Below are 25,569 nucleotides of genomic sequence, written 5' to 3' on the forward strand. Positions count from 1 at the left end.
GCTGGGGAAGTTCTTGTTTATCTTCTGACTTAATCGATCTTGTGAAATTCTAGTGCATTGTCTGATAACCCACCTGCTGTTATAGCCTCAGCTCAGCAGCCAGGGTTAAATAGTTGGAATGAGTGTTCAGTGTAAGCTGAGATTATTGGCTTGAATTAAATTTAATAATGTTACATAATTTTTTAATGGTTTGGTTTCTTTCCTCTGATAATAGCATTAAAAAACATACCATCTTTAGTTACAAATAATTCTTGAATTGCCCCTTTCTCTACCTTATAACCCATGTTTTTTAGTTTCTAATCATCAAGGGCATGAAACTGTCCTCATAGAGGAACTGTTATCATAGTAGACTTAGTGGATCTACATATCCAAACATATGAAACAGATTTTTCAAGTATCTAAAATGGAGAATGTGCCTCAAAATTTTGAGATCTTATAAATCCATCTGTCCCCTAATAATAAAATTCATACTAATTCTGAGAATATTTCCATCACCCACTCCAGAGTACTATTGACTGCCTAACTCCTGGATTTTAAACTAATGTTCGGTTCTTCAGCAGATGTAGTTTATTATATAACTGCAGCCACTCTTTAGGTGAAACATGGTACATGTTCTGAAATACTCCTTTAGTTTCGATGAAAAAATAAAATTCATTTTGTAATATGACGTAGTCTTCATTCAGGCTTACTTTTGATTAAATATTAATTTTTAAATATATATATATACTTATTGGTGCATAGATAAAAATACTGAAAGGATGTGTTCTAAAGTGTTAATAATGACTACAGATTACAACATAATAGGGCTAATATTTCTTTTTTCCTTGTACTTTTCTGTATTTTCATTTTTTTCTGTAATGAACTTGCATTCTTTTTGTAATCAAGAAAAAACTCTCAATACTATTTTTTGAAAGCTAACAGAGCCTAAAAACTTATATTTCTGCTTAACACAATACCTCACAGCTGGCAAGTGAATGCAGATCAGTTTTGCAAATATCAGAAAGTAGTAGAAATCAGCAAACATTAATATTTAAATAATGCTGTGAAATTACTAATTTTACCTATTTCTATTTATTGTAGTTAAACAGTACAGTGCAAAATTTGATCAGTTTATCCCTTCTTTTATTTCCAAGATACAATTTTTTTTTAAAAGTAGGCAGCAATTTTTTTAATGATATGCCAGATATACCAAATTTCATAAGGAAACATGTTTTTAATTTCAGGCCTTTGATATGATATTACTCATAAGCATGAGTATTTATGAATATATAGGAAAAATAGGCTTGAAAACTTTATTTCTTTTAGCAGTCAACAATATTTAGCCTATCAGAATGCTTGAATAGATAAACATTCCTACTGTTTTAATTTTGAATATAGATTGCCTCGTGCTGATGGGAAGTATTGTTAATTTTAATAAAATTAACTTTATATTGTTATTTCACTGCTTTATAATAATTTTACATGGTGCCCTGGGGATGCCTCTGTTTTACATTATCAGGTGTCACATTTGCCATTTGTTTGGCACAGCAGCGTTCAGCTTCACTTCCCTGTTCAATTGCCTGAAGCCACACTATTCATGTTATATTACAAGTAGCTATTTTGCTATACACTGCACAAGTTTATATACTTTTATTTTATATGTATATATCATTCTTGTATTTTCTCAAAATCATTGTTTTGTGCTATTTCCCAGCATTTCTCTTGCTTGCCTTTAGGTAGACACAGTTACGATAACAAGTTGGCTAAGATTCCTAGCAGTCTGCCTCCAGTACTAAAATGTTTAAATTTCTTTTCTTTGCTTTGCTTTTTTTTGAGATGGTCTCACTTTGTCGCCCAGGCTGGAGTGCAGTGGCACATCTTGGCTCACTGCAACCTCCATCTCCTGGGTTCAAGCAAGCCTTCTGCCTCAGCCTCCTGAGTAGCTGGGACTACAGGTGCACGCCACCATACCTGGCTAATTTTTGTGTTTTCAGTAGAGACGGGGTTTCACCATATTGGCCAGGATGGCCTTGAACTCCTGACCCCAGATGATCCACCCGCCTTGGCCTCCCAAATTGCTGGGATTACAGGTGTGAGCCACCGCACCCAGCCTAAATTTATTTTCCATCTGGTAGTCAGCCACTATTTTGATAGATTCTTAGCCAGTGCTTCATTGTTTTTGATGAATTATAGCTTAAAAACCCCTTAAGATATAACTTTTTATAGAGAGAATTATTGCTATTTAAAAATAAGGGGAAATTATTGATGACTTTCATAACTCACTGTATGTCAGACAGATCACTGAGAGATAATTAATCAGAACATGCCTTCATTAAATGTTACCACTTGTCTTAAACTCTCCCATGAATTCATAGAAATCAGACTAGCAAATAATCTATTAGAGAATTCAATATTTGTCAAATTAAATAACACTGTTACTAAATATACAGTAATTAAATTAAAGATATACCAACTTCCTCTTGAGTCAGTCCATGTTTTTACCAATTTTTCTCTTTTTTAAAAAACACAAGTTTATGGCTTAGCTTTGAGTTCCATCTGCTTTGAATTCTGTTACATGTTTTTATTATGACGCTATGTAAGACGTAAGAGGGTGCTACGACATTTTGGTTAACTGTGTCAAATATTTATTGTGAACAATTCTAAATATACATTTCAAATAGGCTTTCTTTTCCACTTGCGTTTGTATATATGTGTTGATAAGCAAGCTGGTATATTGGACCTTATGTACAGCTGACGGGTATTTGACTGATAAGCTAATGAACTCTAGAGTCTGAGCAGCATTTAACTAACTGATAAATAATAAAAAGCAAACTAATCAATTTAACCCTGTTTTAGTACTTAATAGTCAGAGAGCAAATAAAAGTTAGTACTGAGAAGTTTTTATAAAAGTATGCTTTATATTGGCATTTTTGTTTTTCAGAAATGCCTCCTTTTTTTTCTTTCTTGCCAAAAATTTCTGTGGCTAGTAGGAACTATGTCTCTGCTTTGAATTATACCATTATTCCATGTTATTAGGAATCATATATCACTTCCTTTCACACCTTCGAGTTTAATATTTTGTGTACACTCTTTTAGTTAGAATCTTGGAACGATATATAATAGTCTTACCTTTGGTTCTACTAAAAAAAAAAAAAAGTAATTACCCTGCCATTCTCTTAAAGCCTAGGTTGCTTATTAGATATATTTTTCATTTTCTATTATTATTGTGAATTTTGTAGGTTTGAGGGATGTTGCTGACTATAGGTAATGAAAATGTCGAACCAGGTGGTAAGAGTCACTCCTGTGTTCTAGTTGTGGCACTGGCACAATTTGCCAAATAACTTTGATAAAGAAATTAAAATTATCTAGATGATTTTTATTTTATTTATTTATTTTTGAGACGGAGTCTTGCTCTGTCGCCCAGAACTGGAGTGCAATGACACGATCTTGGCTCACTGCAACCTCCATCTCCCGGGTTCAAGCAATTCTCCTGCCCCAGCCTCCTGAGTAGCTGGGATTACAGGCGTGCGCCACCAAGCCCCGCCAATTTTTGTGTTATTAGTAGAGACAGGATTTCACTATGTTGGCCAGGCTGGTCTCGACCTCCTGACCTCGTGATCCACCCGCCTTGGCCTCTCAAAGTGCTGGATTACAGGCGTGAGCCACCGCACCCAGCAAAAATTATCTGGATGATTAAGATGAGCAATATGAAGAGGAGTTATAAGAAAGTGGGGAAGCAACTATTAAGCTGATTTCAAAGCCAAAAGAACTCTTGCTCTTGAGGAAGAATTCGAGTGTGTGTGTGTTTGTTATGGAATGTTGTAGATGTTAATTTGCCTGTTGAATGCTTATATAACTTAGATCCACTCAGTAATTCCTAGTTGGTTGTTTGCCTCTGGCTGAATTCATAAACTTTATTTTTGCTTTTCTAGTTCAAGTACTCAGAGATCCTACATATACTATTTGAAGTGTTACATATAGCGATTGCAATGGCAGTATTGCAAAGAAATTTCTTGCAGAAATTTAGCAGGACATGGGGAGAATTTGAGGCTAAAAATTGTTTGCGTAATCTCCATTCTGAACCAGAATTGGAGACAAATGACCTTTGTGCACAACACATTCATGGCTATTAATACATTTCTAAATTTTTAGAGGAAAATTATTTGAAAAGATTTTATGAAGTCTCTGGATGTAGGTAATTTGAATCATGTTTATAAATATTTTACCTGCCTTGAATAGATTAGTTTTGCCCAATAACAATTTCAGAGTGGCTAATGTGGCAATATAAATATGAATATTTAGGGGGGCATTTTTTCTTTATGCAGTAAATGTGATTAGTAATGATTTCTTTTACATAAGTTTTTTATAGAACATTGCTTTATAAAGGAAACTTGAAGTTAAGTTTGAGGAATTACATAATGAAATCTTCTGGGAGTATGTGGTTTAGGTATAATTACAATAGTGAAAATATATAATTTATACTTGCACAATACCTCTCACTGAAGGTTATAAAAATAAATCTTGTTATATATTCCAGGCTTCACATTTCTTATATGCATCCCTATATGATTGAAACAGCCTTCCTGCTATGGTCTAACAATAATCCCACATTCAGAAACACCTAAAATTTAGTTTTATACAGCAGATCTTCTCTGTAAGGTAAAATGAATGACATCTCATTTGTCTTCTTGTTTCTTTCTACGTTTTCTCCTTTCACCAAGCATTTGAGGTAGCCTCCCCAACCTGTTTAAGACTTTTCCCCAAGCTGAGTCACTGCTATCAGAAATTACTGTTGCAATCATTTATTGAGAGCCCTTTATGTGCTAAGCACTGCACTGGCTGTTTTCCATATAATATCTCATTTTAATTCTCACAGTAATTCTGTAAACTAGATATTACCATTCCCATTTCATCGATGTGTACACTTGAGAATCAGAGAGGTTAAGTAACTTTCCTAAAGCCATACTGCTCAGCTGTGGCAAATCAGGACTGTTCATATACATCTGACTCCAAAAGTAAATGTCTGAGAAAACAAGGAACAGATTAAGAAGCAATATTCAGAATTCCTGTCTCCTTTTCTCACCACAGAATTGCACATAATGGCTGTTATGATTTCTGGTGGAGAAAAAGATGAATGATAAAAATGCAGCATTTGTTTAGGGTCAGAGGATCAAAAGGGCTCATAGGAAATATTGACATAGGAGCTCCCCGTTTTTGTTTTGTTTTGTTTTGTTTTTTTGATATGGAGTCTTGCTGTGTCACCCAAGCTGGAGTGCAGTGGCACGATCTCAGCTCACTGCAACCTCCGCCTCCCGGGCTCAAGCGATTTTCCTGCCTCAGCCTCCTGAGTAGTTGGGATTACAGGCACACGCCACCATGCCCGGCTAATTTTTGTATTTTTAGTAGAGACAGGTTTTCACCATGTTGGTCAGGCTGGTCTCCAACTCCTGACCTCATGATCCACCCGCCTTGGCCTCCCAAAGTGCTGGGACTATAGGCATGAGCCACCATGCCCGGCCAGGGCTCCCTTTTTCTCTCTAGACTTAGTATGACCAGAAAGAGGAGGTGGTATCGTATAAAGGAGAGGAGGTATAAGTAAGCTTTCTTCTGCTTTACTAGAATCACCACTCCCATCTTATTCCCTTATTCAAATATGTTGCTAAACGCCTCTTTCCTCATCCTTAATAACATCTTGGCCATAAAGCAAATACCATAAAAGAACATTTAGAGATGGCTGTGAGGATTTGGAGAGCTTAGAGAGTAAATGCACCAAAACCATAAAACATGGCCTCTCTGTGCATCAGAAGAGGACTCAGGCCTACTATAAGAGAAATCTCCATATATTAGTAATTGCTCTGTAGGCAAATCCATATCTCAATGTCTTTCAGTACGACTTTCATAAATCTCAGCAACTAAGAATTTCAGTGTGCTGAAAACTACCAATCTGGTAACCTGATCAGTGTTTAATGACTACTGTGGGAGAATTGTGTTAAATTGTGAAGAAAATCCAAATGCTTTCAGTCTTACCATGTATGTCTCCACCAATTCTTTGGCAGCCCCTGAAAGGCAGGTCCTCCCAGACTTGGCTAAAGTCTGGTTTCCTTTAAGATTTCCAACCTTCTACAACTGCTAAAATATATGCTAGTTGACATAGATATGTTCTCTAGTTAAGGTGAGAGCAAAATTGTCAAAGATGTATAGATCCCTGCGTTACTTATACAAAAGGGATATATTGAATATAAGTGTATTTTTTCCCACAACGTGCCAATTGTGCTTTTTGGATGCTGTTTTTGAACATGATGACAGAGTATGTCTGAACATAGAAGTCACCTGTGTACTCATATCCAAGTCTCCTTCATAGATCATCACCTTTGAAATTGGCAGAACCCACCATAGGCCCATGTGCGTCTGAGTACACTGAAAGAATGACATTTTGTAAATTACCTATGCTAAAATGGCAAACAGTTTTTCCTCCATGTTCTAATAACTACTCATGAGTGGTCTGTTTCAGTGTTTCAAACCCACCATAAAGTTTCTATTTGATATAGAATGTCTTAAAAGAAATTGGCCTCCACAAATTATTTCTTATCTTTATTGGTTCTATTCATGACCTACTTTTTAAAAACATTATTATAAAGGATAGCCCCTTAAAATCAGAACAACTACAAATTTTTGCCATAAATGGAGTTGAATTGGCCAGTCAACGAGTTGGCAGCTCTTACTAGGAGAATGGACTGTGTGGGATTTAGCAAGAAGCAGGGGGAAGCAAGTGGAGAGGTAAAGGAAATCTTAGCAATATGAAAGGGAGGGAGCAGCTCCTTTACCTGTGAGCTGAGTTTAGGCTGGACAAACAATTTCAAAGTTACATCCCAGGCATTCTAAGAGGAGTAGACAGAGAATGGCATTGAAATAAACTGAGTAATCATGGTGTTCCAAGAATGACAGGTGAGAGTCTGGGACATTAATCAGGGAGGGAAGTACAGTCTGATCTCAGAAGAGGAGGCTGGCTAGAGTCCCACTTCTGCCCTGGGGAACTAGCTAGGTACAAGATGCCCAGACAGAAGGGCCAGTTAGGCAGACTGAGAGCACATTGTCCTCCTTATTCCTAAGTTATTTCCCACGCAGAGGGAAACAGAATGGAGCAGCAGCTTGTATCCAGCCGTCGCTCACTTTAGAAGAGGAATCTATCTACCACCACTAAGATTTTCAAGAGTTAGTGAGATCCTGCCCCCTGCCTGCCGCTAGATTATAGTTAGAGGGAAATATAGCCAGTCAGCCAAGTTAATAGACATATGATCTCGGCTGTATGATTGATTGGACCAAGGCTGATGCATCCATAGATGGCAGAGGTTATTATAAGCACCTACAGTCAGAGTCTGAAAGGGTTAAATAACTTGCCCCAGGTCACAGACCAAGAGGAAGTTGAACAGTGATTTGAACCCATGCAGTCTAATTCCAGAGTTTATCCTGGTTTTAAGCACTATGCTATGCTGCCTTAATGATATATGCATCTAAATTTTATTATTATTTTATTTTTCTTATTACATCTAAATTTTAGATACAACTTTAAACATGACTTCCCTTAGGAAACTTTCTCCAGCTCTGTATCATAGTCTACTCTAATCACTTTTCTCTGCATTCTCTCATCAGTTATGCTGGGTGGCAGGGGGAAGCTTGTTTGTCTTGACTCACAGCAGGAGTCTCTTGGTATTACCTATATTTTAGAAATGCCCAACACGTCTAAGCCACAACTTCCTTGGTGTTTCTGTATTCAGGTAATTATTAAATTATATTCTGTCTCTGAAATAGGAGCTTGACTCTCCCAAACATCTTCTTAACTAGAAAATGCACTAGTTTATGACTATTTTAGAGATCTTAAAGTACTTGCTTTTTTAGCCAAACTGAGAAAATAATTACATAATTGCTAAGAGTGGATGGCATTTTGTAGTTATTGTTCCCTCAAATGGGTGGGTTTGCATTTATCAAAGGAACACAAAAATGTGCAGTTTTCCTTACCAATAAAAAGGGCAGTTTCTTTTTTTCTTTTTCTTTTGTTTTTCTTTTTTTCTTTTTTTTTTTTTTTTTTTTTTGAGACCGGATCTTGCTCTGTCACTTAGGCAGCAGCAGTGCAGCGAGGCAACCTTGGCTCACTGCAACCTTGACCTCCTAGGCTCAAGCAATCCTCTCACCTCAGCCTACTAAGTAGCTGAGACTACAGGCGTACACCACAATGCTTGACTGACTTTCTACTTTTTTATAGAGCTGAGGTCCCACTATGTTGCCCAGGCCGGTCTTGAACTCTTGGGCTCAAGCAATCCTCCTGCCTTGGCCTCCCAAAGTGCTGAGATTACAGAGATGAGTCACCTTGCCCAGCCAAAAGCAGTTTCTTAGTTTTGGTAGTTATACTGTGGTTATACAATATGTTAGCTTTGAGGCAACAGGGTGAAAGATAGATGAGAACTCTGTAATATTTTTGCAACTTTTCTGAAAACTTAAAATTATTTCAAAGTAAAAAGTTAAAAAAGTGAGGTATTAGTTTGGGTAGAGGTGAGGAATGAATGGAGGAAAATAGAGGAAACAGAATTGGCCATGAGTTGATAATTGTTGAAGCTTGATGATAGGTACAGGAGGTTCATTACATTATTTCTATACATTTGTACATGTTTAAACTTTTTATAATTTCTTAATCTAATAAAATGAAACAGAAAGGCATAAAAGGAAGTATTAAGTGCAGTTCAACTTTGGGTAAACATAAGAATTTTCCAAATGATATTGTTAGCTGAGACAAACTTATATTATTTTGGGATTTCTGTTTTCTTTGCCATTCTTATTATTGGTGCATGAAGAATCAAGTAAATGCTTGTGTGATTTTTTTAACTGTAGAATATGTACTCTTAGTTACACTTAGCTGTTGTTCTTCAGGTTTTCCTTATCGCTGCAGTACTAAAAATATATGCATTAGATAAACTAGAATTTTTTTAAAGTTGTCTTGCCTGTCCATAAACTAGTAAATATTAATATTTATTTTCTGTCTGTTTTTGTTTTATTGTTTTTCTAAACAATGTGAGTATGAGGTCATGCCTAGTGGCATATATTTTCTCATTGATTTTATAATAAAATTATAGTGTTCCAAAGATAATAAATTATACTAGATCAACACTTATGGGTAAGAGAAGTTTTCAGTGCCATGTTAAAACTTAAGCCATGGATCACTAGATGGTGGCCACAGTGTTAATTTCTTATTTTCTAAAGCTCTCCTTTTAAAGATACCTAAATTAGATTTTCCTTACAAGTAAATTCCCTTAATTTGTTTGGAAATATAAAGGTTTTTCTTTAAAGCACAATTTGAAAGCACGCTGCCTCTGCCTACCAGCCTAAATGAGCGGCATTTGATGTGCGATCAGGCAGTCTCCACTTGGAGAGCATCATGGGCACTAGGAGCAGTGAGAAGAACCCCATCAGGGAGTGCCATGACAATGACAAAGAGCTTCATGGTTTCTTATTGGGCACCAGTAGACTGAAGTGCTTTAAAACTTGAGCTCTGGGCCAGGTGCAGTGACTCACGCCTGTAATTCCAGCACTTTGGGAGGCCAAGGCGGGTGGATCACGAGTTCAGGAGATCGAGACCATCCTGGCCAACATGGTGAAAACCCATCTCTACTAAAATACAAAAAATTAGCCAGGCATGGTGGCGTGTGCCTGTAATCCCAGCTACTTGGGAGGCTGAGGCAGGGGAATCGCTTGACCTCGGGAGGCGGAGATTGCAGTGAGCCGAGATCGCGCCACTGCACTCCAGCCTGGCAACAGAACAAGACTCCATCTGAAAAAATAAAGATAAATAAAAATAAAAAAGTAAAAAAACTTGAGCTCTGGGTTTAGACTGCCTAAGTCTGAGTACAGGTTCTGCCTTGAGTGTTTATAACAGCTTTATTCACTGAAACTGAAAACAACCCAAGTATCCATCAACTGGTAAGTAAACAAATTGTGTTTCTATTCAGCAATAAAAAGGGATAAACTACTGATACACACAACTACATGGATGAATCTTAAAGGTTTTATGCTAATTAAAGGAAGCCAGACATAAAATATTAGATACTATATGATTTCATGTATTTGACATCCCTAAAAAGTCAAAGCTATAGACACAAAAATAGATCAATGATTGGCAGGGCCAGTGATAGAAAGAGTGGATTGACTACAAAGGGGCAAAAAGGAGCTTTTCACAGTGATAGAAATAATCTATATCTTGATTTGGTAGTGGTTATACAACTACTATATATATATGTATATATTTGTCAAAATTCATTAAACTGTACATTTAAAAAAATTGTTTTTTTGTGTGTGGTTTTTTGTTGTTGTTGTTTTTTGTTAGTTTTTGAGACAGAGTCTCACTCTGTCACCCAGGCTGGAGTGCAGTGGCATGATCTCGGCTCACTGCAACCTCTGCCTCCCAGGTTCAAGTGATTCTCCTGCCTCAGCCTCCCAAGTAGCTGGGATTACAGGTGCCCACCACCACAGCCAGCTGATTTTTGTATTTTTAGTAGAGACGGTGTTTCACCATGTTGTACCACGCTGGTCTCAAACTCCTGACCTCAGGTGAATCCGCCCACCTCTGCCTCCCAAAATGCTGGGATTCCAGGCATGAGCCATAGTGCCTGGCCAAGAATTGTATTTTATGTAAATTATATCTCAATAAACTATTTAAAACCAAACATACAAAATATGTTTTCCAGAACTCGTTTTGATTTGTCTAGTTTCCATAAACAAGCTTATTGTTATTGCTTTAGATCATTTGTCTTTCTAGAACCAAGCAATATATGAGTTCTTTCCATGAGACATATGTATATTTTCTTCTCTGTCTGCTCTCTTCTGATAAAACTGTATGACAACAGGGCCCCAGGGGATGAAGATAGCAAAGGGGACCTTGGGTTAAATGCTGGCATTAGGAGACAAGCTCTTAGAAGGAACTGTGAGCACAGGAAAGAAGGATTTAGGGAAAATGGAAGCTGGCCCAAGCTACAAAGAGAGAAAGACCCAAGAACAGAGTGTTGGTGGGCCATAGGAATGGAGGAGATGGATGAGATGACCCCGTTGGGGAAAGGGAAGCTAAGAGAGTGGAATGAAATAGACTTCTTTGGGTATCACAGCCCTCAAATTAACATGTTTACACATTCATGACACCCAAGTGGCTTCAATTTCTCGGCAGTGGAATTTATCACATAATTAGGCTTTTAGAAAAAAATTCATTTTTTTCCATTAAAAAACCTGACAAATGGTCCACATGTATCATTTGGACACAGGTCACATTACCCAGATAATGAACTCTTTCATGTAAAATTTCCAGTAGATTTTTAACATGCAAAGTCCTCCTCATATGTTATCCTGCATTGATCCGATTGGAGCTGTTAGTGTCTAGTGGATCAATGATCAGCAAACTAAAAAGTCACTTAGTGACTATGACACCCATGGCAGTGTTAGAATCCATTGTGTCAGGAATCCTTGTTTTATTAACTCTGTAATTACCTGTTCAGCTGAACCGGTGAATTTTATTACACATTTTCTTTCACCTGAATGAGACCTTTGCACTTCTACTAGCGCCCTAGGATCTTCTTTTTTTTTTTTTTTTCTGCTCCATGTCTTTCTCCAGTGCTCTTTGGCTTGGCTGCCATCTATTTTGGCAGAGAAGTGTGTGGGAAGGAGGCCTTAAGAATACCATCACCTTGCTTTGGAAGCTGTTAAGTGGCCTCATCCTCCAGGATAGTTGCTTCAGTTGAGACACATTTAGTACTCAGAAGTCAGAAGTGTAACTCGGCTTGCTATATATTGGTGTTTTCCTTAAACAAAGGATAATACGCTGTATGGCCTGGGAGTTAACAACATGGACTTTGGAGGCAGGTCTGGGAACCAATTAGCAAGTTATGTAAGCTCCCTCAGCCCAGGTTTCCTTGTGTGTAAGAGGGGAGGATAGGAATAGTTTCCTCCTCATAGTAACACGTGGATGTCTTTCCAGTACCTGACTCAATATGTCTGAAACTTTGTTTTCTCCCCCCTAAAATCTGTACCTTTTCTTCTTTCTCTTGGTAAATGGTGCTCTCATCTTTGACTTCCTGTCTCTCTTACCCCAGCCCAATATCCAGCCACTCACCAGATGCTATCAATTCTTCATCATAAGTGTTCCTCTGATACATCTGTTACTCTCCATCCCTGCCATCTCCACCAAGCCATTACAGATTCTCATCTGGACTATTAATCATTCAACTGGACTTCCCAAAATTCACTCTTGGCCATTCTTCAAAGACTTTTGTTATCCTTAGCATTAGGTTCAACATAATTAACACATCCAGAAGACTTCACCTGATTCCATCCTTTTCTCCACTCTCATTGAACTGTTGTTGTACTAGAATTATATTCTATTATAATTGAGGTCTCGTTGTGCTAGAATTATATTCTATTATATACATGTAATTTATTTTTTCATTTATTAACTCATTCAACTAACACACACCGGACGTCTACTACTATGTGTCAAGAACAGTGCAGGTAAAGAAAGAAAGAAAGAAAAAAGAACAGCGTAGGCACTGAAAATTCAGACGTGAAGAGGGTCTGTTCTCTGCCCAGGATGAGCTCAATGCCTAATGGGGGATAGAGATACAAGAAAATGATTATGGTAAAATGTAACATGGGAGCAGAGAAGAGAGAACAAAGAAGTTAGCACAAAGAAGGCTTTGTAATGACAGTGAATATATTATGTCTGGAAGGATAAATAGGAATATGTGTTTGTGTGTAATGTTAAGTTAGATGTTTCATGCTAGAAAATATTTTAGAAATATGATAAAAACCCAAAGCATAATTCTTAGAGTATGTAAAAGGTGCCTAATGGTTTCCCACATTATAGAGATTACTTATGTAATAACCATTACTATTCATAATTTCCTTAGAACAAATAAAGCTGAGGCCAGGCACATTGATGCTCAAGTCTGTAATCTCAGTGTGTTGGGAGCCGAGGTGAGGGGAGGATCACTTGAGGCCAGGAATTCAAGACCAGCCTGGGCAACATAATAACAAAAATAAAAATAAAATATTAGCTGGACATAGAGGTATGAGACTGTAGTCCTAAGCTACTTGGGATCCTGGGCAACAGAGCAAGACACTGTCTTTAAAATAAATAACAAAGTTGATTAAACACCTTCTTATTTTTATTGAGTGCTTTTCTGTGACCTTTGTTAAAAATTTTTTTCACTGGTTTTTCGTGGCTAATCTAATAACCCCAAATTTCCATTTTCTTGAAACCTGTCTCAAAAAGTGGGAATTGAAAAGGCTGTTGATGACAGAATATGGTCAGAATCAACCAAAAAATAAATTAACATCTTCAGAATTTGAGCCTTTTTCTAATCAGGAATGCTCCATATATTCATCGTGTAATCAGGCCTTTTTAAATGTTTAATTTCAGTATAGATAAATTAGACTATCCACAAATGACAGAGGGTCTGTTAGTTTGAGGTTTTGTGGCTTGCCTAAGCACAGATTAGGTATGAAATAACTAGTTTTCTAGGAATGCAACTTTAATACTCAGCTGCTGCTGATGTCCACTTGATAAATTTAACTATTAATAACACTTTCTTTTACAAATAGGGCCTTCGGATTGTACTTTGTTTTCCTAACCTTTGGAAAATTGAAAGCATTCTCTTAATTTTTGAAAAATGTATTAAGTAAATGAGATCATTTCTGTAATATAAAAGAAGTATTCTTAAAAGAGAAACTTAAATTTCCTTTTAGGCCTATGAGGCTTATTGACCATATTATTGTGCAGACATTTCACAGAAATATTTTTTACCATAAGGAAACTGATTCATAATCACAGACACTATTTCCATTGTTGGAGGTCATCTCCTGTGTCTAAAGTCTGTCACATAAAGATCACAATGCACTTGTTACATAAAGTATTTTAGTGTTCTTAGTTTTAAGCCCAGTGTCTAAGATACAGAGAAACGCATACAACTAGCTCAATCTGTGCTTCTGAAAGAAACATACATGAATTAAGAAAAATTGAATTGCTTGTAAGACCTCTGAAAGTACTGATGACACCTCAGTTGTGAAGAGCAACGGGAACATTGCACTCTGCTTCCTTCACCTAAAGAATAGAAATAACAAAAGTTACCTGACCCAGGGTAAAGTTGACCTAGAACTCTATAGACTGTTTCATTTGAAATGATTAGGGAAGTACCATGTATGGAACAAAAGAAATTAAGCTGAAAAAATATAAACCATAAGTTAAGAGACCTCATCGTTATAGCTGCATCACCCCTTCTGCTTCCTAATTCTTCCTTACTGATGTAGACTGTGAAGATATAAAGATGAATAAGACCTAGTCCCTGCCTTCAAGGAACTAATAATCCGGTGGAAAACAGATGTGTACAACTAACCATAATCATTAAGATATATTAGTGTTTTCAGCAAAGTGCTAAGTGGAGGGAGAACAAAATAAATGATTAATTTTGCCCAGGGGAATCAGGGAAGACTTCACAGAGGAGGAGACATTTAGCCAAATCTTGAAGGATAAGTAAGATTTAACCAAATAAAGAAAGTAAAGATTCCCTAGAAAGAGAAAGTAGCAGAAAACAAAAGCAAATTATATAAAAATTCTTGGCACATTGGAGAATATTTAGAGAGAGTGGCTGGGGGGGTAGATTACAGTTAGTTGTCAATCATATGGTTATTTATTCCTCTCTTGATCCAATCCTGTCACCTACGGTTGATAGTTAGGCTTTATTTTTTAAGACATTGGGGACTGATCAACCTTAGTATTTTGTGGTGGGCATGTTTCATTGCTTGCCATTGCAGTCAGACCCTCCCCCTTCCTATAAACTCTCTCATCCCCTTCATGTTATCTCCTATTATGTGTGGTATTAATAAGATATAGTTGTCCCTTTCCACTATCAAATCCTTCTTCACCCACCTCTGGTGTTACTAGGGTCCAACCACATAATTTAGGCTTGACCAAATGGATATTTCCTCTTTGAAGACTTTGAATCTTAATTAAGTGATTCAAAGATATGAGGACATCTGGTGATGATATTCATAGCAGCAGCAGCAGCAGCAGCAACAATAGTTGGGATTTTTGCTGTGGTTCCTGTCCCTTGCCCTCAGAAGTTCCCTTGATTCCAACCTTGAATCAGTTTCTGCTTTGCAGCTAAGAACCCTGACCCAGCAATGTCCAAAACCAAACTCATCATTCAAGTTCAAGAAGTTACACACTGGGAACATGGAACTACAAGTTCAAAACTTCAAATGAAAGGCTTTTCAGAGATGAAAAAAGATTTAAGATCCCTTGTATTAAAGCTGAGAGTTAAAGGTCAAGAGATAGATAATCCAGGGAGAGACTATAGAGGAAGAAAACAAGAGGACCAGAGATAATATCCTGAGAGATGTCAACATACGATGAAGCAGACAGAGGAGCTAGCAAAGATCCCCCTAAATGGATATCAGAGGTAGGAGGAGAACCCAAGGAGGAAATAATTTCAAGAAAGGGCTCAGCAATATCAAATACTGCAGGGAGATCAGAGAGAATAAAGACTAAGAAGAGGTCATTGGGATTGACAATTAGCAGGTCACTGGGTACATTCGAAAGGACAAATTAAGAGTAGCTTTAAAGGTGGGAGCCAAAACTCCATGGTTGAGGAAGTAATGGGAAGTGACAAGTGGAAGCATCAGTAGAGATTGCTTTACTGGAAGTCTGGTAAAGTGAAAGGGAATGAAACAGCTACAGGGATTTGAAGTTGAGAGAAAATTGAGTCTTTTCTCTAGCAAAAGAGTTGGTGGAGGAGGAGGGATTGAAAATATAAGACACAGGAAAGATTGATGTTGGAGCATTATCTAGGAGAAGGAAGGAGGTGACGGCAGTTGTAGCAAGGTTGAATGATTGGCCTTGGAAGGGAGTAGAGCCTCTTCCTTTTTGGAAACAGGACTGGAAGAGGGAAGAAAAGATAAATATTAAAATCACTGGAGCCAGGCACTGTGGTTCACACCTATAATCCCAGTTACTCAGGAGGCTGAGGCAGGAAAATCACTTGAGGCCAGAAGTTCAAGACCAGCTGGACAACATAGTGAGACCCCTGTCTCTTTAAAAGAAAAAAAAATTTTTTTTTGAGGAGTTTCACTCTTGTTGCCCAGGCTGGAGTGCAATGGTGTGATCTCAGCTCACCGCAACCTCTACCTCCAGGGTTCAATCGATTCTTCTGCCTCAGCCTTCTGAGTAGCTGGGATTACAGGCGCCTGCCACCACGCCTGGCTAATTTTGTATTTTTAGTAGAGACGGGGTTTCTCCATGTTGGTCAGTCTGGTCTCAAACTCCCGACTGCAGGTGATCCGCCTGCCTCGGCCTCCCAAAGTGCTGGGATTACATGCGTGAACCACCATGCCCGGCCAAAAAAATTTTTTTTTTGATACAGAGTCTCACTCTGTCACCCAGACTGGAGTGCAGTAATGCAATCTCGGCTCACTGCAACCTCTGCTTCCTAGGCTCAAGCAATCCTCCTACCTCAGCCTCTGGAGTAGCTGGGACTACGGGCCCATGCCACCATGCCCAGCTAATTTTTTGTATTTTTAATGGAGACAGGGTTTCTCCATGTTGTTCAGGCTGGTCTCAAACTCTTGGATCTGGTCTCAAGTGATCTGCTCACCTCGGCCTCCTGAAGTGCTGGGATTACAAGCATGAGCCACCTCGCTTGGCCTAAAAGTTTGTTTAAATTAGCCAGGCATGGTGGTGTACGCCTATTGACCTACCTACTCAGGAGGCTGAAGCAGGAGGATTCCTTGAGCCTAGGAATTTGAGGCTGCACTGAATAAGCTATGATTGTACCACTGCACTCCAGCCTGGGTGACAGAGCAAGACCCCATCTCTAAAAGTAAAAGTTTTAAAATAAAATATAAATCACCAGAGTTCTTAAACCTGGAGATTCCTCAAGCCTACCCTTAGTGAATTAGAATATTAGTGCAAGGGGTCCCTGAATCTGCATTATTAACAAGCTGCAGGTGACAATTATTCATATTAAAATTGAGAATCACTAATAGAGACTATACAAAAGGAGAGATGGAATTGGAGCTAAAGAGTGATAAAAGAGCTGGGCACAGTGGCTTAGCCCTGTAATCCCAGCACTTTGGGAGGCCGAGGTGGGCGGATCACCTGAGAGGTCAGGAGTTCGAGACAGCCTGGTCAACATGGTGAGACCCGGCCTCTGCTAAAAACACAAAAATTAGCCAGGCGCGGTGGCAGGTGCCTCTAATCCCAGCTACTTGGGAGGCTGAGGCAGGAGAATCACTTGAACCCGGGGAGGCAGAGATCGATCTGAGATCATGCCACTGCACTCCAGCCTGGGTGACAGAGCAAGACTCCATCTCAAAAGGAAAAAAAAAAAAAAAACAGTGATAAAAGTTTGGCATATATAGCCCTTGGGAAACAGGAAATGGAATCAAGCAAAGGATTTCTGAAGAATACTAAGTGTCCAGTGGAGGTTGAAAATTATAAATAAATTAAATATGTCAGTTACCTAAGCATTCTGTTTATTTCTGGTATGCTTGATGGCCCAGGAGGCACAGAAAGGAAATATTCAGATTGATGCAAGATGTTGGGAATTGCAGGAGTGCAATAGATATCAAAGGGAAAGGGAATCGAGGGTGGTTGATCTTGGAGTTCATGCTGATTAGGCAGGAAAGTGAAATGGTTCTAAATCGAGTGGAAATAAACATCTTTACATAGAGAAGCTCCATTCCCAGTAGGTTGGCTGGATTGAAGGAGTGCAGCTGGGACAGCAAATTCTGAGCTGCTCTTTACGAGTTTTAATGATCAAACCTGCTGTACTTTATCCTTGTTGCCTTTCTATATTTAAACATATTTTAGTGCTGCAGAAGTCATTCCCAGTGTCCCAATGACTCGTCAACTCATGTTAAGACATTGACATTGAAATTTATGAAAATAAGATCCTATTCAGCTGGGCACAGTGGCTCACACCTGTAATCCCAGTACTTTGGGAGGCCAAGGTGGGTGGATTGCTTGAGCTCAGGAGTTCGAGACCAGCCTGGGCAATATGGTGAAACCCCGTCTCTACCAAAAATACAAAAACTTGGCCAGGAGTTGTGGTGCACGTCTGTGGTCCCAGGTACTTGGGAGGCTAAGGCAGGAGGATCGCTTGAGCCCAGTGGGCAGAGGTTGCAGTGAGCCGAGATCGCACCGCTGCACTCCAACCTAGATGACAGAGTGAGACTCTTTCTCAAAAAATATAAATAAATAAAAATTAAAAGTAAGATCGTCTTTACTTAGATAGTTCTTTGTCCCTAGAATCTGAAAAAGAAGACTTATAATGACAATCCTAACAATTCCTAAGTCTTAGTTCCCAAATTAAAAAGGAAGAGGAACACGATGTCTCACGCCTGTAATCCCAGCACCCTGGGAGGCCAAGGCAGATGGATCACCTGAGGTCAGGAGTTCGAGAGCAGACTGGCCAACATGGTGAAACCCCGTCTCTACTTAAAATACAAAAATTAGCCAGGTGTGGTGGCACACACCTGTAATCCCAGCTACTCGGGAGGCTGAGGCAGAAGAATTGCTTGAACCCAGTAGACAGATTGCACTGAGCTGAGATCGCACCACTGCACTCCATCCTAGGTGACTGAGTGAGACCTCATCTCAAAAAAAAAAAAGGAAGAGGACTTATTTTAAAAACATCTGAGAATCATTACTGCTTTTATAATATTTAAATTTCTACATGAATTAAACAGCTAAAGTACATAGTTATCTATCATTCATTTATCCAGTAAAATGTTATGTATTTATGATGCACAAGCATTATAACTAACTTTGAGATTCAGAAGAAGTATACCCTTCCGTGTTTTTTTAAAAGGGGGATGTCAATTTACTTAGGAAGTCAAAACATAAATTGATAAAGTAGCAATAGATAAAAAGCAACGCTTCTCAAACAAGAAGTACAAGTGATACAGGAGGCATGTATCAGAACCCCCTAAGGAGATTTTTCGGAATATAAATGTCCTCACCCAAGTCAAATCAGAAGATTGGAGAAAGTATGCTTGGTTTGAAAAGTTCCAAAATTATTTTAATACAGTTCCCACCAGCTCTTAAAAATCACTGAATAGAGAAAAAAAAATCAAGAAATAAGAATAGTCCAGGTGCAGTGGCTCATGCCTGTAATCCCAGCACTTTGGGAGGCTGAGGCAGGAAGATTGCTTGAGGCCAGTAGTTCAAGATCGACCTGGGCAAAAAAGCCAGACCTTGTCTCTACAGATGATACCAAAAAAAATTAGTCAGGTGTGGTGACACACCTGTGATTGTGCCACTGCACTCTGGCCTAGGCAGCAGAGTGAGACCCTGTCTCAAAAAAAAAAAAAAAAAGAAACAAACAAAGAAACAAGAATATTAATATCACTGTCAGGTTTATTGAATGAATATTGCTATTTTGTTGACTTTAAATAAATATATATATAGTTTCCAATTTAAAAACTGTTGGTACTCCTAATATGGTTATAATAGAAATATAGTGTTTAGATTCTTAGGCCAGCCTAAAAAAGTGTATGTAATTGCTGATGTGGCTAATTATAGGTCACTAACCTTTTTTCTGGAGTTTAAAAATAGAGAGGTGTGTAATAGGAGTTTATTCCTATTTTCTAGGAACAAAGCCGGCTACAGGAAATGTTTAAAAAAAGAAACAAGCAAAATTTTCCTTGGTGCTCTCGTATCTCCTTTTGACACCTCTCTTCTTCTGCTCAGGTTCACCATATGTTCATGCACCCCCTCAACCCCCGCTTAAACCTGCACTACCTTTAAAAGCATTTCCAAATTCATTTGTACAAAAATTGAATTCCAGCATTAATAATTATAGTGAAAATTTGGAAACAGCCTATGTATCCATCAGTGGGAGATTTGTTAAATAAATTATAATGTATCTGAATCATGAACAGTATGTCATAAACACAATGATAACAATCTACTTTTTTGGTAAAAAATAGCCTTGACCTTTTAGAAGGTGAAAAAGCATGCTGCAAAACAGCATTAAAGACTTACTTGTTCACTTGACTAGCCTTAAAAAGATAAAAAATAAAAAATAGGGCCGGGCGCAGTGGCTCACACCTGTAACCCCAGCACTTCGGGAGGTTGAGGCCGGCAGATCACTAGGTCAGGAGATTGAGACCAGTCTGGCCAACATGGAGAAACCCCATTTCTACTAAAAATACAAAAATTAGCCAGGCATGTGGCGTGCGCCTGTAATCCTAGCTACTCAGGAGGTTGAAGCAAGAGAATCACTTGAACCCGGGAGGTGGAGGTTGCAGTGAGTCGATATTCCACCCCTGCACTCCAGCCTCAGTGACAGAGCGAGACTCTGTCGCAAAAATAAATAATAAAATTAAATTAATTAAAAAAAATTTTAAAGACTGACTTGATTTTGCTAAAATTAGGTGTGTATGTGTGAGCACATGCATGTATGCAAAAAAGTTATCCAAAAGAAAAGTCACAAATACTGAGATATTTTTGATGACTTTTATTTATTTATGTTTTCCATATCGTTTAAAATTTCACTGTTTTTCATATTTTAGGACTCAGAAAACATAATAAAGTTGTTTTCTTTTTCTTGAGACAGAGTTTCGCTCTTATTGCCCAGGCTGGAGTGCAGTGGTGCTATCTCGGCTCACTGCAACCTCCGCCTCCCGGTTCAAGCGGTTCTCCTGCCTCAGCCTCCTGAGTAGCTGGGATTACAGGCATGCGCCACCACACCTGGCTAATCTTGTATTTTTAGTAGAGACGGTCTCCATGTTGGTCGGGCAGGTCTCGAACTCCCAACCTCAGGTGATCTTCCCGCCTCAGCCTCCCAAAGTGCTGGGATTACAGGTGTGAGCCACCGCAGCCAGCCTCATTTTTTAATAATAAAAAATAAATTTTACATTAAACTCCTGAATCACTTACTTTCCCTCCCCACTAGATAAAAGCTCTCTTTAGCTTAGTGCAGCTTATCACAGCTAGATGTAGAAGGAAGCTAAGCTAATTAATTTTGTGCCAATTTGTGAGTGATTGTTATCTCCATTATCCTTCAAAACAAATTTGTGTTCTCAAAATATGAATGAATCTCCAAATGAAGGCATTTAAGGTGGAATAATGATGAAGCACAATAATTTGGGCAATGTGGGTTACATAATTTTGTACAAGAATATGACCTCATAGCAGGTTAACTGCCTGGCAATACAGTCTCTCAGGGTCAGCTTGCTGAAGCTCTTCCCACTTATGCCACATTCTCTAGTCCTGGCGTAGACAGATACTAGTCTCTAGTGTATCTAGTGGACTAGTGTAGATCTCTAGTCCTGGTGTAGACAGATACTTGTTACACACAGAAGTTATTTTTTGTTTTGTTTTCTTAACATGGTCAAATTTATTTATTTATTTCTATCACTTCTAACTTAAAATGTCCTTTCTTCTCTAGAGTTTTGTTCAACATTCAGTTCTTTTCTGGTTTTTGTATAATTTGACTTCTGTATATTTACTTTTAATTCAGGTGGAATTTATTTTGATTAGTGTGAGACAAGAATCTAAACTGATCTTGTTCCAAATTACTATTCTCTTCAGAATCATTTATTCAATCACCCTCTTCTACTTGTGGTGCATTATTTATTATATATTAGTATATTACATCTAAAATGAGCTCTTTATCCTATTCTATTGATCTATTTTTGTACCAGTATAGGACTTATGTAGCTCTAGAATGTTTTAAATATTGTTAGTGTCAGTCATGACTTTTCTCTTTCAAAATTTCAAAATGCTATTTTCACCCATTTATTTTTCCTGTAAATTTCAGAATTGTTTTATCAAGTACCTTAAAATCTTACTGTGGTTTTAGTTTGTATAGCATTATGGTTAAAAATTAACTTGAGGCTGGGTGCAGTGGCTCACACCTGCAATTCCAGCACTTTGGGAGGCTGAGGCGGGTAGATCATTTGAGATCAGGAGTTCAAGACCAGCCTGGCCAACATGGTGAGACCCCGTCTCTACTAAAAATACAAAAATTAGCTGGGCATGGTGGCACCTGCCTGTAATCCCAACTACTCTGGAGGCTGAGGTAGGCAAATCACTTGAACCCGGGAGGCGGAGGTTGCAGTGAGCAGAGATCACGCCACTGCACTCCAGCCTGTGCAACAGAGTGAGACTCTGTCTCAAAAAAAAAACAAAAAAAAATTAACTTGAATCTCTCCACTTCGTACCAACACATCCTTTTCAGTCTTCCAAGTATTTTCCACAGCAGCTCTGTGTCAGATGTGACAGCAATGAATACACATTATAGGTGGTAACTCAGGGGTTTGTAAGTCAGGATTGCCTGTACTCAAGTTTTAGAAAATTGTCATTTAGGACTTTTGACTAGTAAGCACAATATGTAACACAGGTATGGGTTTGTTTTTTTTTAAGTAGTCTTTTGTCATGTTATTATTTCAGGTCAGTATTTGGAGGGTTAGCTACTGATTGTTTGGTTGCCCAGGACTGATATCCTTTGCATCTTCTTCTCATTTTTATAACTGTCTTATTATATTGCATGAGGCCTCTTCAAGTTTTCTTTCTTTTTTTTGAAACTCTAGGGAGTAATGTCTGTCTTTTGAGGATTTGATGAGATTCATTTTGTAAAGCATTCCAAACCCTACACTGGATTATTACATTAACTACCTGTATGATCTCAGAGAAGTCATTTAAGTTCTCTGATTTTAGCTTTTCTCATCTGTAAAATGGGCATAATACAAACACAAGGAAATAAAGTAAAGGTACCTATAAACAACCTCTGTATAATCACATGAGAAATGGTGTGCCTTTCCATCTCTCCCTTCCCTCCATTTATCTGTTGGTATCTATTTTGTCAGGTCCTCCCCCTTCTTTGGTTCTGTAATTACCCTTCCTAACGGAGTTCCTAAACATCTCCCATGGCTCAATACTTAACAGCAAGTGGTGAAAAGAACAAAAATATAGTAAATAATTTTGTAAGCAATCTAGTATTAAATTAATTGATATTAAATTCATCACAAATCATTTTAATAGTAGCAAATTAAACTAAGCAAGTGTTTTTGCTCTTTAGAAAAAAACGAGTTTATAAAATTATCATTTTCTAAGTTATTAATGATTAATATAGGGCAATAATTTGGGTGTTGACCTTAAGGACTTGTGTATAGAGTATCTATTAGTACCAAGTGGTAATTTGAAGTATAAATGCTGATTGTATCACTTTAGAGCCAAAATCATTGATTAAACAGGCATAGTCAACATTAAAGTGTGTGTGTGTGTGTTTAATTAAAATTGATTTTGGAAGAATTCTCCAACTACTGTTCCTTTTGTTCAACATTATTTTTTGATTGTGAGAACAAAGTAAAATTGAGGTATTGTTTAAGTTAAATCATGTATGTTGAGAAGTATCTAATTTTGTGTTTTTTTCTCTAAGGCCTAATAACTTATATATCTATTTCATGTCTTAATTTTACTTAAAGCTAAAAAAGGCTTACTAGTGTTCATAATTCAAAAGTTGGAAATTTATCAGAAGATCCTAAATGCTGTAGGAACATTCAGAGCCCTAAGTATAGGGAAAGATGTGGAAAACAAATTTGAGGAAAATAATCATTTGCTTGGCATCACATTTTTTTCATGATAAAATGATATTCTATGTGCTAATTCTGCCATCTGCTGTGTTCTATGAGGGCTTTCCTTAAAGCAGTGAAAGCATTTCGTGTTGACTGTTAGTCACAGAAAGAAAGAAAATTCGTGTATTTTTGGACATTTCCACTTCATTCACCCAATAATTCTCTCTAGTAATTGTAAAATAGAAATATCATTTTTAAATTTCAAAAAAAAGAAAAAGAGGAATAAGAAAAGGAAAACAGGACCAGGCGCGGTGGCTCACGCCTATAATCCCAACACTTTGGGAGGCCAAGGCTGGTGGATCACGAGGTCAAGAGATCGAGACCATCCTGGCCAACACGGTGAAACCCTGTCTCTACTAAAATACAAAAAATTAGCCGGGCGTGGTGGCAGGCGCCTGTAGTCCCAGCTACTCGGGAGACTGAGGCAGGAGAATCGCTTGAACCTGGGAGGCAGAGCTTACAGTGAACCAAGATTGTACCACTGCACTCCAGCCTGGGTGACAGAGTGAGACTCTGTCTCAAAAAAGAAAAAAAGAAAAGGAAAACAGAATTTCTAAAATTAAGTTGCTTTCCAGCCACAGCCTTGATTTCTTGAACTAACAGTTTCGATAGTGTATTTATTGTTATGTATAGTATAATTCGTATTTTACAGGCAACAACTATCCATCTGTTCTGATAGGTGGAAACTATCTTTAAATAATAAAGGAACTCCTTTCTGACACAAATGCTCTCTGCCTTTGAAGTAGAAATATGCAGGATGATGTTTGCACCAGCCTAACAATTTACATTAAGACCTATTTGATATAGCTTATAAAATCTATTATTTTTGCCAAATGCTTCAGTTGAATAGACTAGGCTAGTGTGTGTGTGTATGTGTGTGTGGGTGTGGGTAGGTGTGGGTGTGTGTTTAGATTGTCTCTAAAATATTTCCAGCTCACTCACAGGTTAATAATCATACAGTGATGTCAGCCAAACCAAGTGCTGACAAGGAAATGAGAGCCCTGTTTAGGAGAGAATGAGTAAATATCCCAAGAGAGGAATCAAACAGCAAGCAGTCATTTTTCATAAAGAGAAAAATCACTAAACTAAAGAAAAGAGGTTTTAAAAATAAGTTAAACTGAAAACCTGGACAACTAAAAAGACATTCAGATGTGAAGATTCTAACAGGGGAGGCATTTGGAGCCAGCTCCCTGTTCCACCTGCCACAGGAGTTTGCCTTTGGGCAGCAGATGCAGCTCCCAAAGGTGTTTTCTCCCTAGTCTCATGGGGGTAGGGAAAGTGAAAGGTTACAGTTCAGGTGTGTTAGACACACCTCTAGCCAGAGTGGTGTCACATTGTTGATGACAACAATACTAGAATAAAATAAAATGTGAAAACTGTGTGCTGATTTTTAAGTACCACGTCAATATGCTTAAAAAATAATTTGAGGTTTTGTGTGTCTTTTCTGAATACACAGTAACCACACACCACAGTGTCATAGCTTGCTTGCTTGCTTGCTTCCTTTTTTTTTGAGACAGGCCCAGGCTGGAGTGCAGTGGCGCGGTCTCGGCTCACTGCAACCTCCGCCTCCCAGGTTCAAGCAATTCTCCTGCCTCGGCCTCCCAAGCAGCTGGGATTACAGGCACCTGCCACCATGCAGGGCTAATTTTTTGTATTTTTAGTAGAAACGGGGTTTCACCATGTTGGCCAGGCTGGTCTCGATCTCCTGACCTCGTGATCCGCCTCCCTCAGCCTCCCAAAGTGCTGGGATTACAGGCGTGAGCCACCGCGCCCAGCCATAGCTTTCTTACTAATTAAAAATTCTCAGATTTAGAGTCTTTGGAGCTTCAGTATGAACTAACTTTCCAAATTAAACTGGATTCAGGTATGTCTGTTAACAGATTGGAATTCATTAAATCCCACCACAGACAAATCCTATAAAAA

General features: G+C 38.2%; 1 protein-coding gene across 2 annotated transcripts in view; it reads left to right on the top strand.

The window, feature by feature from the left end:
- The window catches only part of SKAP1 (src kinase associated phosphoprotein 1), a 310,267-nt gene that overhangs the window by 149,740 nt on the left and 134,958 nt on the right, over positions 1-25,569 (top strand). The gene's annotated exons all lie outside the window — the stretch shown is intronic.

Source organism: Pongo abelii, chromosome 19, assembly GCF_028885655.2.
Source record: "Pongo abelii isolate AG06213 chromosome 19, NHGRI_mPonAbe1-v2.0_pri, whole genome shotgun sequence".
In the NCBI taxonomy this organism is placed as follows: Eukaryota; Metazoa; Chordata; class Mammalia; order Primates; family Hominidae; genus Pongo; species Pongo abelii.